Here is a 17500-nt window from a genome sequence, read left to right on the forward strand (position 1 = left end):
TCTCTCTCTCTCTCTCTCTCTCTCTCTCTCTCTCTCTCTCTCTCTCTTTCTACGATATGGCTGAACGCGTTTCAAAATCGAGAGAACATTAATGCTAACGAATAGGTCGTTCCTTTCGTAAAGTAGATTCTTCGTTTTAATGGGTAGGACTATCGTCGAGGTCTTTCTTTTTTTCTTCTTTTTTTTCTCCTTTTTTTTTCTTTTTTTTTTTTTTTTTTTGTTGAACGATACGAAATAAAGTACACTCTATCGTCGATTTCGCAAACGAGATTCCGTCGGAGCCTTGCATCCCGGTGAGTTCGAGTTTCTCGTGGAATTCCAGCATCCCGAATAACTCCGTTTATGCATCCGAATCGTTGTACGGTTGCCCGATATCGCGAGATCGAGATCGTTGGATCGCGAATCGTGAACCTAGCTGGTCGTTAAAGTGCTAACCATAAAGATCCATAGGGCCGAGGGATCTTTCGAAAAGCGCAACGTGGCGAACATTCGACGATATCGATCGACATCGAAGGTAAAGAACTTTCGTTTATTCTATTTTATTTTTACTTTTTCTTTTTTTCACAATAGGACGTAGCACAAAGTATACGTATTACAAGAATCATTAGATATTATTAAACAGTATTACGTTTCACGTTAATATTAACTATTACGATGATCGATATCGTCCTAACGAATTATTATCGTTATCGAACGTTGTTGCGAATCGTACGATTATATCGACGATATTACGTATGAATTTTCTACGATGAAAATTCGAGAAACAATTTGAGAATCACTGCTAGTCCGAGAACGATCTCAGGAAAGTTACAAAATTATACGGATAGGGAGCTCTATGTCGGAATCGCCATTAGTTATCCGAACGTTTCGAGAGTCCCGATGTCCTCATTTACGACTCTCTGTTAATTTCGTGGAAAAGGTTCCACGAGAGCGATGGTACGTGTACGCGGCCCCGGACCCGAAAAGATAACCACCTTGCGCAAGTCAAATGGCCGTTCTGATCCGGATGAAGGAAGGAGGAAAGGGAACGGATCGAAATAGAATTCCAACGACTTCGTCGCTCGCTTTTATTGCTTTCCTTTTTTCGAGGAGCTCTCTCTACAAAAAAAGAAAAAAAAAAGAAAAAGAAAAAAGAGAAGAAAAAAAGGAAAGAAAAAAAAACGTGAGAAGAACGTTCGATCGAATTAAAGAAATCGAAATTATGACTATTATCTATCCACTGTGATAAATAAATTTCGATTCTCGAGATCTCATTTTTTTCGTCTTTCTATCTTTATTTCTATGACTACTTCTGATTCGTTTCGATCAATATAATTAAGCCAGGATATCATCCAAATAACGAAATAGGGGAAGGAAGGAAGGAAGGAAGGAAGGAAGGAAGGAAGGAAGGAAGGAAGAAGAGCAATTTTAAAATGTGAGAGGTGTGGTTCAGGGTGGAACACCAAAAGTTTTGTCGATTATTTCGAGAAAAAGGGCGTACCATGCGGATGGAACACACCACCAATCGAATCGGTAACGAACGATTCGAGATACGGTCGAGGATGTTACGTAGGACCACACAAGAGGCGTCCGCGCTATCCTCGAGCGGGTCTCAGCAGGTAATGTTTCTTTTAAGTGCGAACACAAATTGTAACTGAGACGATGGGGCCTCTCTTGCATCCCCCTCCGAGTATTCCCTTCCTCCTCCTCCTCCTCCTCCCCCCCCCTCTTTCTCTCTCTCTCTCTCTCTCTCTCTCCTTCTTCTTCTCCTTCTCCTTCTCTTCATCCACCACTACCACCTTTTACTCTTCTCTCCTAACCTCCCCCGCTCCCCTTCTTTCAAACCAGGCCCCAACATCGCGAGAGAGAAAATATCTGGCATATCCGATTTCAAAAGCTGTACGTTTGAATCCACGATTATACGAGAGAGACCCAAGAGGAGTCGAGCAGATCGCGACCCCGAGACCGAACGCGCACGAGACGTTTCCTCCCTCGTTTTGTCTTTATCGAAAGAGACAGAGATGGACTCATCGAGAGAAAGAGAGACAAAGACACAGAGAAGACACTCATCGAGTTCTTAATAATCCAAAAAAAATGTATTCATTTATGAATCATTGATATTTTTATCAAACATGATTGCAAATCGATTTTTATCGTGATATGAGAGAGTGGGGAAAAAAAAAAGAAAAGAAAAGAAAAGAAAGAAAATAAGAATGAGGATATATCCGCGAAAGAGATATTACGTAACAAATAGTTCACTGAGAACACACGAGGCTACTTATATTTGTCAATAGTAGTTACGAGTTTGAACAGGATCAAGTTGAATTCAGTATAGATCGGTTGAAATGGAATTTAACGTTCTATGTCGGTGAACCTGTTTCCACGTGTGACAAACATACCTTGACACGGGCACGACGACAACGACGACAAAGACGACGATTACGACTACAAGGAGAAAGAAGAGGAGGAGGAGGAGGAGGAGGAGGAGGAAGAGGAGAAGGAGGATAGCGAGTCCAAGAGTGAGAATTCAAGGAAAGTACGAGGGACTGGGGTATGGGGTAAGCGGGTGGGCTAGAGGTTGGGTGTTAGAGAAAAAAAAAGCAGTTTTTCCCATAGCAGGCGGCATGCGACGTGGATTATCTGGCACGAAGAGTTTCGTTCGCGAGTCTTGGGCGTGCCATGGACACTGCCGTAATACCATGTCGCGTGTCGTAACATAAGTAATCGCTGTGAAAAATCCGAAAATACGAAATAGGAAATGATTTTATTATGCTTGGAGTTCTTGAAGAAAAAAAAAAAAAAAAAGAAAAAAAAAAAGAAAAAAAAGACTGTTATCGATCACTCTTCCGACATTCTTTTTATCGAGCTAAATCGGGATTATCTGTGCAACTGAGAAGTTTGATTATCGAAATTATTAAAGAAAAAAAAAAAGAATTATAACAGTTGCTGATTGATGAAATTTTATTAAAATCTTCGTCGGTGATTCGTTGCTATTTTCGTATAATGTCGATAGAGGAACGAAAATACCACTAACTATAGAGAGAGAGAGAGAGAGAGAGAGAGAGAGAGGGAGAGAGAGAGAGAGAGAGAGAGAGAGAGAGAGAAAGAGAAAGAAAAGAACGACATCGTCCTCGATACGGTTTCCGAATAATCTCAGCAATTGATCGGCCAGCGCGTTAAATCGTGCGTTTTAATGCTACGCCGTGCAAGAGAGCACGGCGTCGGCCGGTTTAATAATTTAAATCGTCGGTACGAGAGGCCTCTTCCACATTTTACGGTAATGGCTCGCGTTAAATTATCGCGCTTCGAGAAATGAATTTTCTGAAACCGATTGGATTTTAAAGTATCTCTACATAGAGGTATACGTAAACATATATACCTATATACATTCGTACATATATATATATGTGTGTGTGTATATATAAATATATATATATATATATATATATATATATATATATATATATTATACGTTAACATAAAATAATTTTATTGGACTAACAAAACTCGTTCGTCTGCGATACTCAAAACGTAGGAAGAATTTTTATTCTATTTTCTTTAATAATAAAATTCGCGTATTTCAAAGATACGCGTTAACGTAAAATATCTTTTCTTTTTATTATTATTATTATTATTATTATTATTATTATTATTATTATTATTATTATTATTATTATTATTATTACTCAAACTACCAAAAATCTTTGGCGATCATTTCTCAAAATGTACCAAGAATTTCTAAATTCTTATTTGTCCTAATAAAAATTGAAAGTATTTCGAAAGGAAAGACACGACATCAACGTTACCTCTCTCTTTCTCTCGTTATTATATCTCGAAATAACTATAAGTTGATCATTGGGAATCAGTTTGGTAATGAAAACGATCGAAAACAAACGTAGCTTTACGACTTAGGAGGTGTACTACGTATCATCGCTTATCGAAGGAAGATCACTCTTCTCTGAAGGCACGCGAGAATAGCTTCGATATACATACTATGTATGCATATATATATATATATATATATATATATATATATATATATATACACACATACACACATATTTACATAGAGAAGAGAGTTGAGGCTTTTAATCGTGCGTCTTACGCGGACCACACCGAAGTCGGTGCACCTCGAAGGATATCATCGAGGCCGCGTTATCGCGACCTATTAGATACGCTTGTCGTCTTACGACCTGTCGTAACTAAGCTCACTATGTCGCTTTACCAGTTCTCGCCTTGGTCAGAACGAGTGAGTGGTCGAGAAGGAACGAACGAATGAAGGAGAATGAGAGAGATGGACAGAGAAAGAAAGAGAGAGAGAGAGAGAAGACCGGCCCTCGTTCGGGGTCAAAGGTCAGTTGCTCTCTAACGCGCAGGACTACCGCAAGCCATAGTCCTACCACCAAGAATGTATCTGCTCATCGTCGTCAGGTGTCCTTGACCGTTCCTGACGATCGAAAGATCAACGTCGATGTTAGAGAAACAGAAAAAGAGAAAGAGAAAAAGAGAGAGAGAGAGAGAGAAAGAGAGAGGGATGGATAGAAATAGAGAAGGAAGAAAAAGATCGCGATAATTAATCGGCGATAAGCGCAGGTGCGCCGACGTTGTAAAACCCGGTGATCTACGGGCCAGGAAGGACTTCTTCTTCTTCTTCTTCTTCTTCTTCTTCTTCTTCTTCTTCTTCTTCTCCTCCTCCTCCTTCTTCTTCTTCTTCTTCTTCTTCTTCTGGTGCTTCCAGCACCTTGACTTTCTCGCATCTGTCGGCTGCTGGAGATTCTTTGACTTTACCGCTATGCAACTTTTGTAGAAATCGGACTGCGTGAGATAACGCCTCGACTCGAGCCATTGCGTGATGAGTAAATATACCAAGGAAAAAGGATCAAGGTATTCATTGCCGTTCGTTCGGTTTTTGCAAGTGAGGAGGTGGATGAGGGAGGGGGTTGTGGGAAAAAAAAAAGAAAAAGAACAGGAAGAAGAAGAAGAAGAAGAAGAAGAATAAAAAGGAAATAAAGGGAAAGAAGAAAAAACGAAAATGGTATAAATGAAAGAAAGAAAGAAGAGATCTATCCTGTTTTTGACTTCGTTAAGAATTTGTCTCGTTCAGGTTGATACGTACGGAGTATACACACACACACACACACACACACACACACACAGGTATCATTAAGAATGATTCCTCGTGATGGTCGCTAAGGTAAAGGCCGAACCAACGACGATTACCCGGTCCGACATTTTCGATCTCCCGCTTGGAAAGTCGTTCCCTTCTGAGATACGGCTTCTTAAGAGCTCGGCCCGCTTTAAGGGGCGCAGGTGTGGCAAGGATTTGAATTCGACTTTTAACTGCCAGAGATTACTGACAGTTACAGATATTCGCCCATTGTGCGTGTGAATCGTTCGAGAAAGATAGAAAGACAGAAAGAGAGAGGGAACGAGAGAGAAAGAAAGATAGATAGAGAGAGAGAGAGAGAGAGAGAGAGAGAGAGACAGACGGACTGAGAAAGACAGAGAAACGGAGAAAGAGCACACACAACAGGTACACGAGGAACGGCCGTTATCGCATGCGCGCACACGTGCACGCATACGGGGCGAGAGTGCGCATTGTAAAAAAGATGAGACAACCGGTTGTGCTATGCGCACGGGATCATAGAGCCCCACTCTCGAAAGCGACCTCTTCGTGCTCCTCGCCGCACCGCGGGAAGATGACATCGAGGTTCTCAACTTATGAAAGATAGTTTTCTGAAATCAACGACGATCCTTGTTCCTTCTTTACCGAGAAGAATGATATCAATATTTATATCGTCGTGTGAGGAATCGAACGATAATCGCGACCTTACTTTTTCCTCTTTCTTTCTTAATCGATGTTAAAAATATCCGTTGTTAAAATACGCGAATCGATGAAAGGAATAATAGGTGGGATGAATATCGATTTACTGTTAATCTTCGAATAAACGATATATCTACATAAATTAATAATTGGACAATGAAAACTGTTAACTAACGGTTATTCGCCTCCATTCCTATTGTTTTCATAGTACAATCACATAAAACCGATCACCTATGCAATAACGATCGTCCTCCTTCGATCGCGATCAATAGGATAATTTATACTTTGCACGTAATATCTCTCTCTCTCTCTCTCTCTCTCTCTCTCTCTCTCTCTCTCTCTCTCTTCTTTACTCTCTCCTATATAAGAGATATTTCATAGTTTGCCACTACCAATGCATACCACGAATACCGCGTTACTTTAATCGATCCCGCTTCCAAACGTCCGGCTTCGATTAAAGATGCGCTCGAATCCTTAAACAGCATCATCTACATAAATCTCATTAGCGCGTTCTAACGCGTCAACTCTCGACTTAACGAACGTTGATTTTTTTACTTGCTTTCCCTTTTTTTATTTATTTATTTATTTATTCAAAGTTATCGAGATATATCGATAGGATCTTAATCAAATTCGTCGCCTGCGATATGTACGATATATCGAACGAAAAAATCTAAACGAAGAAAGAAACGAACGAAATAAAAAAAAAAGGAGAAAAATAATCAAAGTAAAAAAAAAAAAAAAAAAAGAAAAAGATCTGTACCGAAGAAGATTGCGATCGTTCTACTTAAAACGTATCATTCACGCAAACATTTCAATCGTATAAAGTAAATTCCTCCCGTGTAAAAGTAACACACGTTTGACGATCTATGTATATAAGCTATGTGTATAAGCATTTAATATCACCATTAAAGTACTCAAATCTTAAAATGGAAGAGAACGAAGCATAGAAAGAGAAAGAGAAAAAGATAGATAGACAGACATAGAGAGACAGAGAGAGAAGGAGAAAGAGAAGGAACGAGAAAAAAGCGTTCCGCGTGCGTCTCGAAGACGGTAACATCCCCGCGAACAGAAAGGCTCCGGCCAAGCAGAATCGTCGACAAGGTCCCCTCTGACCCGACGGCGATGGCAAACGATCGGCGCGCAAGAAGCGGAGTCTGAGTTATGGGCCGGTCGCGAGGGCTGTCTATCTTTCTCTCTCTCTCTTTCTCTGTCTTTCTCGTGTCCCTTTCCCTCTGTCTCTTTCGCTCGTTCGCATAATCTCCTTCCGGCCGGTGCACCGAAAGGCACCACCGCTATCTCGATACACAGGGAAAGCCTCTCGAGACGACGACCAAGAAGAGAGACGACGAGGAAGCAAAACGTAGCTGAGTCCGTTCGATATCGTTTACCATGACCGACCGCTTCCGAGCATCCCATATAACCGTATCGATCTATAGATCTATCTATCTATCGATCTATCGATCGATCGATCGCTCGCACGCGATGCGTCCAATCGGTTTACTCCTTTAAACGGACACGGTCTCATCCGCTTTTATCATATCTCTTTATTTGCGATCTCTATGTTTGCAAATATTTCTGCCCTGCTTCTACTTCTTTTTTTCTTTTACCTTTTCCTTTTTCTCCTTTTGCAATGAAACGTTAAATATACATACGTGTAAACGTCGGAGTTAATGTTTACTGTATAAGGTTCGTATGTTCATTCGTCTATCTATCTCGTTTATTTATCTATATGTATCCATCTCTTTCTATTATGTGCTCCTTTTTTTTACAACAGCTTTCTTTTTCTTAGATATTTCCTTTCTTTCTTTGATCAACTCTCGCCCCCGTTCCAACAACCACGAGATCTCTCTCTCTCTCTCTCTCTCTCTCTCTCTTTTTCTTTCTCTCTCTCTCTCTCTCTTTTCTTTAGAGTCTCGCGACTCTTTCTATCTATCTCTCTTTCACGAGGTACCGCCGTTTACATTAATGTATGAGGGCAATCGTAAAGGCCCGATGTGTACATACGTCTCGATCGAGGTCTTAGGAGAGCAGCAGAGATTTTCTCGTAGGACGAGGACAAAAAAGTCGCGACATGCCGCAACGACGTGTACCCGATCTAATGCACTCGCCTATCCGTCGGTCCGTCCGTCCATCCGTCCATCCGTCCGTCCGTCCGTCCGTCCGTCTGTTGGTCCGTCGGTCCGTTGGTCCGTCGATCCGTTCTTTCGTACGTACTGTTGTCGACCGATCGACCGGTCGATCGAGCCAGGGTGCTGAGTCCAGATGAAGAAGACCTGGGGTAGGTCGAGGGGTAGAGGGTGGGAACGGTCTTCACCGATGCACCGTATCTCCGACTAACATTATAATGTGAAATCGTGACGGCCGAGCTCGACTCTGTTGCATTCGTTGATTGTCCCTTTCATTATGCTGATCGACCTTTCGTCGATTTAATGCAATTAACATATACACATATACAATGTGCCACTCGGACAGAAGAGTCTCTCTCTCTCTCTCTCTCTCTCTCTCTCTCTTTCTTTCTGGAGAAATATCTCGAGATATATTCCGTAAGAGAAATAATTCAAATCCAGAAGGATGGCTATCTCGATAATTTCATTATTATTAAAACGAGATAATTGTATATTATATAATTATGTGCATTCTTCGAATAACTCTCCGATTAATTTTACGATATATAGAATATATTTAATACACACATATATTGCATATACAATATATACAATATACATCTATATATGTACATATAGCAAAGCAAATAGAAATATTCCTAATAAATACACCTAATATTAATCAAAATTTATAAAAATAATAAAACGATGATTTTACAATCCCCAACTAATTTTCCGTTACTCGTTCGTCTATATATTTTTCACTATGTATTTTCTGTATCCAACTCGCATGGTAGGTTACATACGTGTACCGAGTATGCTGTCAGGAACTCAACGAAGGAAGAAGGAGCAAGGTGGAGGAGAAGAAGGAGAGAGAGAGAGAGAGAGAGAGAGAGAGAGAGAGAGAAAGAGAGAGAGAGAGAGAGAGAAGGAGGAGGAGAAGAAGAAGATGAAGAAGGGAGAGAAGGAGGGCCGGTGAAGAAGAGGTCGACCGAGAGGTCGCTCGGTAAATTGGTCGCGCGGTGGCGTTACCGTTGATCTACGGCAAGAGACGCGATAGTTATGGAAAGGTTACGGCGTTCTGCGGAACGTTCGATAAAACGTCCTCTTCGTCGTCCTCGTCTCGACTTTACTCGTAGAAACGAGCTGTCCTCGGATGGTGCGCGGGGAGCGAATCGTAAATCGCGGAATCGCAACCGCGAACATTGCCAAAGAAGAAAAATCGCGTGCACGCGCGACGAACTGATCTTCCGTGTTCGATCTTTCTCTTTTTGTCTGTTTTTCTCTCATTCTGTCTTTCTCTCACTCTTTCTTACTCTCTCTTTCTATCTCCTTCCTTCTTAGAATCGTTACAAGATGTTTCATTTTCTAATTTTTCTATCTCGTATGATTAATAAGAAATTGTTTATACATAAAAATTACGTATATGTATATATATATATATATGTAAATGTAAATATTTACACACGCGATTCGATATCAAAATTTTTTTATAGAGTGGGTGAGAGGTAAGCGTGCGATATGAGGTAGACAAGGGGTAGAGTGGTGGGTCACGGTAACGATAATATTTTTGATCGATCGAGGCCGATCTGAGAGAACGGAAAGCGGAGCAAATGCATGGCCGAGCAGAACGGTTTATACAGCCGTGAAGAGTATCGAACGCGTTTATTAACGTAATTTATCCGACTCGACGACAGGGACGTACGAGGGAAAGCGAGGAGAACTCGATGCCTTTCCCTCTCTCTCTCTCTCTCTCTCTCTCTCTCTCTCTTTCTTTCTTGCTCTCTCGATTATATCACGAAAGGACGGCCTGCACCCACCTCGTTACGATTCTCGATCGGTCCAGCGGCGGAGGCTGGCTGGGTTGGTTGGTTGCTCGCTTGCTCGCTCGCTCGGTTGGTTGGTTGGTTGGTTGTTGGCAGCCACCCGAAGAAAGCATTCCTGGCCGAGCATCCGAGGTCGTTTTAATCTGCCGCGTCGAGAGCTCGACTTTCTGCTACACCCACGCCCGTGTCATCGATATATCACGCTCTTCTTCCTCCTTATTCTCTATCACGCCGAAAGTTACTCCGTGCGACGAATTTGGCCTCGAAGACGACGTTCGTTCGGAAGAAGAAGGAGCAAAGAAGCGAAGAAGGAGAAGAAGAAGAATAATAATAAAAGAAAGATGCTCGACCGTTTCTTGGCCTTTTTTGGCTTCGAAAAGAATAAGACGAGGAGATACTTGTGCATCCTCATCCAGAAAGAAATTTCACCGTGTTCGAGATACATTACGTAGCATACATACATACATACATACATACATACATACATATATATATATATGTATAAATATAGGATTACATATACCTACTACTCCTTTTGCGTTCTATAATCAGATCGATCGATCGATCGATCGATTTATTGAATCGGCAAAAGATCGGTAGAGATCTATTTTTGTCCCGATAAATGTAGTATTCATATATCTTTTAAGTAAAGGTATGCAGGAGAACGCGTAATCTGGCGAGTACGACAGGTCGATTGGCACTCGCGTGGGAGTCGACACGGTTTCTCGATGTATGTCGGGCAACCGTTTCCACGATGAATCGTGTCTCGAGCGGCACGCGAGTGTCGCCGCGAATAAGCCATGCGAAACGAATGTTGACTTCTCTTTCTATCTCCTTGTCTATCTTTTTCTCTTCTCTCTATTCCCCTCTCTCTCTCTCTCTCTCTCTCTCTCTCTCTCTCTCTCTTCATAGCTGCTTGTCGCGTTATTAATGGATGCGAACGTGCGTTACGATTCGTTGTCCAGCAAGAAATCTTTCGTCCTTCTCCCGTTCAAAGACGATGAACGTTTGTAAGTGTAATTGCCTTCGGGGCAAGATGGAGCACTTTGCTTCGAGAGAATATGTAATGAGTAGCATGGGGATAGTATTGTGATAATAGTTACTTTGTTATTATAATAGGCAACGCGTTCTAATGATGAATACGAAAGTGATCACGCTTGAATCTCGATTGTTTGAATATAAATGCATCGATATTTTTTTCTTCTTTTCTTTCCTTTTCTCTTTCTTTTTTTTTTTTTTTTTATTTACTTATTTTTTTTTTTCTTATGAAACACGTGTAACCATTACTGTTAAACTAAAGGAATACTGTTCTTACGACATGAAATTAATGATTGAAGATGAAAAAAAAAAAAAAAAAAAGAAATAGAAAGATAAAAAACGATATACAAAGGGAGCTCCTTTCGGAAGCTCGTAAAGTGGATCTTCGAAAGAAGAGTAGTTTAAGATCATTGAAGACCTACGCCTATTCCGGATGCGATCGGATCGGGACGCCATTAATAACGACGCACTTACCGATCCCATGGCAGGTGGTAGACCGCATGAAAGTCACGACCTGACATTTGCTTGGGTTGCCCGCGCCCGATCGCGTCTCGAGAGCCGATCGCGATGCGATTTTTCCACGCGCCGTTGCTTAGAGAGCGAGCAAGAGGGCAATTTCAAGTGTAACGGCTATTCACCAACGGCATCAACAACCACCAACACCAACACCAACACCATCGTCGTCGTCGTCGTCGTCGTCGTCGTCATCATCATCATCATCATCATCATCATCACCACCATAACCAACACCATAGTCATCGCTAAGAGGAGAATAGCAACGTAAGCAACGAGTATCCAGACGACGACGACGACGACGACGAACCACTTTCTCCGTCTAATCCTAATCGGCCTAAGCACCTTTTTACTTTCAACGATCGACGACCTCCTTCGATTTCCTCAAACCGATCGTATCTAGATTATGTGAATTATATAAGTACCTATGTTGTATTCTCTCTTACTCCCTTTCTTTCTCTCTCCAACATACGAATTATAATAGATACATTGCTTGATCTATTGTCTACGCTTTTGTTATGAAAATCGCGAGAGATCGGTTGCGCAATCGAGTTATTTCAGATCAAAATCGACCAATGATATTTCCTAATAATTTTCGAGAACATTTTCGTATCGATTTCGCGTACGCTATCGTACGTGGTGAATAGACCTACCCTCGATTCTCTCTCTCTCTCTCTCTCTCTCTCTCTCTCTCTATCTATCTATCTATCTAGCTATCTATTTATCTATCTATTTCTCTCCCTCCCTTTATCTATCTTTTTATTTTTCTCTCTTATTCTCTCTTTCGTGAGCGACGTATTAAGGCTAATTCATTTTACACGATCACGCGAATAAGGATTCTAACGAGAACACGGTAAATCCGCGGCTCGAACGTTAGACTCGTTGTTGCGATAACGATATTTCTCTGATAGTAATTACGTTAATATAGAGTTAGTAATAAATGCAAATCGCAGGACGGACCGTCGGTTTCTTATTCGAGCAAGGCGCGAAGCCGGCAGTAATTACCCGTTAGAAAAGAGCGAATATCAAATATAATATGGGACGTATCGGTGCGTTTATTGCTCGGGTTATTATATATCGTATGTTTTATAATATTCGAAGGTGGAAGAAACGCGTCTCTCGATCTCAGTGAGAGACAGACGAAAAGAGAGAGAGAGAGAGGGAGAGAGAGAGAGAGAATACCATGAGAAAATATATTCGTAGTTAACGCTGAAAGACTTTTACGATCGATCAATTACGATCTCTAAGAGAGTGTATAACCTAATATGAAATGTCCACGATTATTGGATTTACGAAATGAAGATTAATAATAAAACCAAGATGATCGAAACTCATCGAATATTTCAATAATCTCGAGGCAATTGCTTTTTGCCACGGGTATTAACGTCGACGTAATATTCATAAGTTATATGTATTACACTCCAATTTTTATCGTTCTTATAAATTACATCGAGCTCGTTATATACTACCACGTAAGATAGTGTGAGATAGAGATAAAGAGAGAGAGAGAGAGAGAGAGAGAGAGAGAGAGAGAGAGAGAGAGAGAGAAAGGGAGACACGATCTTATCCTATTAACGACACATAAAAACACTAGGAGAAAGAAAATATTTATGTAGGAATGTGTGGGTGAACGTCTACCATTATTGATAAAAACAAAAAAAAAAGGAAGGAAAAAGCAAAAATCGAATTACTCGCCTACGCGCTTACGACACGCGCGAAATGTGAATCAGCCATTACTCCTTTCTTCTTTTTCGACGAAGTCGAATGGATTCGAACGTTCCGAAAGAAAAGATTTCGAACAAAAGGAAAAGGGAAAGCAGAAGAGAAAGAGAGAGAGAGAGATTTCTTCGTTTCGAGGTTCACTCGTTTTCTCTAAGATTTTCAGACTAATGGGTCCCAAAAAAAATGAAAGAGAGACAGAGAGAAAGAGAGAGAGAGAGAGAGAGAAAGAGAAAGAAAGAGAGAAAGAAAGAAAAAAAGAGAAGATCGCTCAAACGATCGATCGATCGATCGATCGATCGATCGATCGATGGATCGTTCGTTCGTTTCTCGGAGGATCGAAATCTTCGATAACGTTACGGCTTCACGGCTCGAGATCACGATAATACGATCCGACGTGCACGTCGAATTAATTACCACGTGTTCGCACGGACATTTTTCTTTTTTCTTTTCTTTTTTCTTCTTTTTCTTTTTTCTTCTCGTACACGCCTTCCCCCTCTCCAATATCCCAGACCTCATTCTTTTCCTCTTTATTCACCGAGGGCGGCCGAGCGTAGCCCGAAATTATTTTTCGGGGCGTAAGCGTTGCTAGAGTTAATTAATACGCCACGATAATGCGAAAGGAGATAAGGAAGAGGCGCAAAATAACATTACGCTTAACGATCGCGAAGCCTCGCACCGAATTAATTCGATGTTCATTAAAACGTGGACGCCAGGTGAGAGAGCAAGAGAGCAAAGAAAGGGAGAGAGAGAGGGAGAGAGAGAGCGAAAGGGAGGGAGAGAGACAGAGAAAGAGAGGAAGACTTATCGCAAAGAAAAATTAAGTGGTATCGATTTTTTTTATCGATACATCGACGATACATCGACGATGTTAGACACATTTTGGTAGAATTAAATATCATTTTTTTTAATATTAATTAAAGAAAAAAAGAAACAATGAAAAGAAGAAAAAAAAGTAACTCTCTCCCTATCTTTCTTTCTTTTTTTTTTTTTTCTATAATCGTGGATGTTTAAACGTTAGTTCGAAAGACAAAAAAAAAAGAAAAGAAAAGAAAAAGAATTTACGAAAGAACGATAATCGATATTTTCAATAGAACGGAAGAGGCCGAGAATGATCATCGAGTGCTCGATCGGATTCGAGTTCGACCTCGTTCGAGAGAAGCCGCGTTACGATCGCGATCTACGCGTTCTCCGTCGAGAAATCGTCGTCGTCCTCCTCCTCCTCCTTTCTTCTTTTTCTTATTCTCCTTCTTCTCCTCCTCCTCCTCCTCCTTCTATCTTCTTCTTCTTTGCCTTCGGATCTATTTGCCAGAAATGGCAACGGGCACGGTAATGTGGAACGTCTGAAAGAGGCCTTTACGTCGCTGCTGACCTTTACGCGTCTCCGTCGCTCCAGAGAGAGGGATGGACCCGCATATCGCCGTTGGAACACGAGATTATCGCGACGATCATCGCCGACGTGCTACGATGCGAATGTTAGAGAGAAAGAGAGAGAGAGAGAGAGAGAAAGAGAGAGAGGGAGAGGGAGAGAGATGGAACGAGTGCGAGAAAGTGAAGAGAGGAAGAAGGACGAAAGAGAGAATTCGCCGAATTTCCGCGATCGAACGTGTTACACTCTTGGTCTGGCGATTTATTGGTACGATAAATTCAAGAGAATGAAAGATAGAGAGAGAGAGAAAACGAGAGATTTTTAACGATCGTCTCCTCCTTCTTTTCCTCTTCTACCTTATCTCTATCTCTCTTCGTTCGTTCGTTCTTTGCCAGAGTAGTATTATACTTTTCAACTCGGACTTGTGATATTCTCTTTTCTCTCTCTTTTTTTTCTTTCAATTATTATCCTTGCTGTTATTATTATTATTATTATTATTATTATTATTATTATTATTATTATTATTATCATTATTATCATTATTATTAATATTATTATTTCCTACGATATATTTAAAATAGTGAAATAATAATATTAATAATAATAATGATAATAATAATAATAATAATAATAATAATAAATATTAGGATAGATACACACTCGTCATCGTGTATTAACATATTTATAAAGAAGGAACAAGTATGGTAGGTTTGCCGTTGGAAAGATTCCTTTTTTCCTTTCCTAGCTGTCGAAAAGTCGCGCGTCATCGTAAATAAAGCGCGATCCATTATCGTTCTAAGGCAGCCGTGTAGAAGAAAAACGTTCTCCGCGATGTTCGTCTTGGTCTTGAGTCGTCGTGGGAGGCTCGATAATGATGACGATCCTTCCGCGGACCTTGACTCCTTCTTCTTCTTCTTCTTCTTCTTCTTCTTCTTCTTCTTCTTCTTCTTCTTCTTTTCCTCCTCCTCTTCTTTCTTTTTCTTTCTTCTTCCTTCTTTCTTCTTCTTCTTCTTCTTCTTCTTCTTTTACGAGAAGTCCTCGCCGCGGATTCCCGCGGATTGCGTCGGCAAAGCGAATCGAAGATTTCGCATTAGTTCGAGCGACAGGTTCGCGGCAACGGCAAGAGAGATTGCATCGCACCCACGATTCCAGAGTATAGCCCATTAAGCGGACAGCGAGTATAACGGAAGCACGTCGATCACGGAGACACAACCGATCTTATATACCAACGTTACGTACAGTTACTCGCGAAAGTATTTGGTCGCGAGTCATCGATTAACTCCCTTCTATAACTACTACATTCCTATCTTTTTATACCTCTTATTTTTCTTCTTTCACACGATACACGTTAACTAGTCAGTTACGTACATACGACTATCTACTTTCGACATTGATCGTTTCCCCTTGAAATCTTACTTATCGATCGATTTATTTATTTATTTCTTTCTTTCTTTCTTTTTCGATCTTCCTCTATCGCACGTATCCCCACCATCCGACTCATTTCTATATTTATGTTTACTTATTTATTAAACGATTAATGGATATTTTATCGATCGAAATATTAATACGGTATGTTTCTGTACGAACAATGCGAGAATCGTTTCATATGAAATTGCTTCGTACAACAGCGAAGAATTGGAAAAAAAAAAAAGAAAAAAATAAGGAAAAAGGGAAAAAAGAGAAAAGCAAAAAACAAAGAAAGAAAAAGGAAAAAGAAAAGATGGCAAACGTGAGAGAAAAGAGCTCTCGCAGGAGCCAGGACCTCGGTCTCGTACGGTCCTCCTCTTTAAGAGGCGACCTTAGCTCGACGCTGGACTGCCGGAAGGCCGCTCTCAGGGAGTCTCATCATCGGGAGTTGAGAAATAGACACATTACGGCGCATAACGGCGGCTCGCCGTGGCTCGCATTAGCCGCGTCGAATCGCACCAAAGCGAGGTCCGAGATCGTCTCGCATGCGATATCGTAATCTCTCTCTTTCTCTCTCTCTCTCTCTCTCTCTCTCTCTCTCTCTCTCTCTCTCTCTCTCTTTCTTATTCTCTCACTCAGAACTCACCTCGGTATAGTCGTATACTCTTCGGCAAAGCCTTCTATACGAAGACTTCCAACTCGCTTCTTGCAACGTCCGAAGTATAGTCGTAACACGCGTGTACGAGCAACACATGTGTGGCCTTGAAGAAAGGAGAGCCACCTCGCTTGACCCGTGCACCTTAATATCGCTCTGATTGCCTTACGCGAAGAGGGTTCCTGTCTTCTTCGACGATGCAGGTAGCACGGATCACGCGATCGCGATCGAGATCGAGATCTATCTTTTCCTTTCTATTCTTATGTATATATATATATATATATATGTTTGTGTGTGTGAAATGAAATGTAATAAAAAAGAAAGAAAAGAAAAGAAGAGAAAAATAGTATTAAGAATAAAGAAAGAAAAAAAAAAAAAAAGATAAGGTACAAGTTTTGATCACTTCGAAAAAAACTCAATCTGTAATATACACGTATACGTATATATAGATATATATAACGCTTATCTGTGAAATGAAATCACAAAAAAAAAAAGAAGAAGAAGAAGAAGAAGAAGAAAACAAAAATAGTATTAAAAATAAAGAAAGAGAAAGAAAAGAAGAAAAAAAAGGAAGAAAAGATAAGATATAAACTTTCGATCGCTTTGGAAAAGGTCCAATCTTAGGACTCGCGGGAAGATCGATAGTCGTGGTTCAAAAGGAACTCACTGAGTAACACACAGCATCCACCGATGACTAATGGTATCGTCATTAGAACTCTTCGAAACACCTTCCTCTATACGTAGTTCGATCGCTACGTTCGATGGATCCGATCGCAGGTGCATCCTCGTGGCCTGGTGAAAGGCCGAGATTGAGGATGATGGCATTGCTCTTCGATGACCATGTGTGTAGAGCGTTCGGACTAACGTTTAGTCACAGAGAACGAGTGGCGACACGAGTTTAACCACTACTTGTAGGTTCCACCTTGTGTTTTTCATTCGTCTGTATGAAGAAAAAAAAAAAAACAAATAAAAAAGTAGAAGAAGAAAAAAAGAATATTGTAGATATATAAAAGTGGTAGATAGATAGTTAGATATAGCTTGTAGATATCGGAATAACTTGTACGT

General features: G+C 40.7%; 1 long non-coding RNA gene across 2 annotated transcripts in view; it reads right to left on the minus strand.

The window, feature by feature from the left end:
• The window catches only part of LOC122634245, a 226712-nt gene that overhangs the window by 82879 nt on the left and 126333 nt on the right, over positions 1-17500 (minus strand). For both annotated transcript variants that reach the window (XR_006328341.1, XR_006328342.1), the window contains exon 5: positions 17103-17375. This is a non-coding gene — a long non-coding RNA (uncharacterized LOC122634245). The remainder of the gene's footprint in view (positions 1-17102; positions 17376-17500) is intronic.

This window comes from Vespula pensylvanica, chromosome 14 (assembly GCF_014466175.1).
Source record: "Vespula pensylvanica isolate Volc-1 chromosome 14, ASM1446617v1, whole genome shotgun sequence".
NCBI classification, from domain to species: domain Eukaryota; kingdom Metazoa; phylum Arthropoda; class Insecta; order Hymenoptera; family Vespidae; genus Vespula; species Vespula pensylvanica.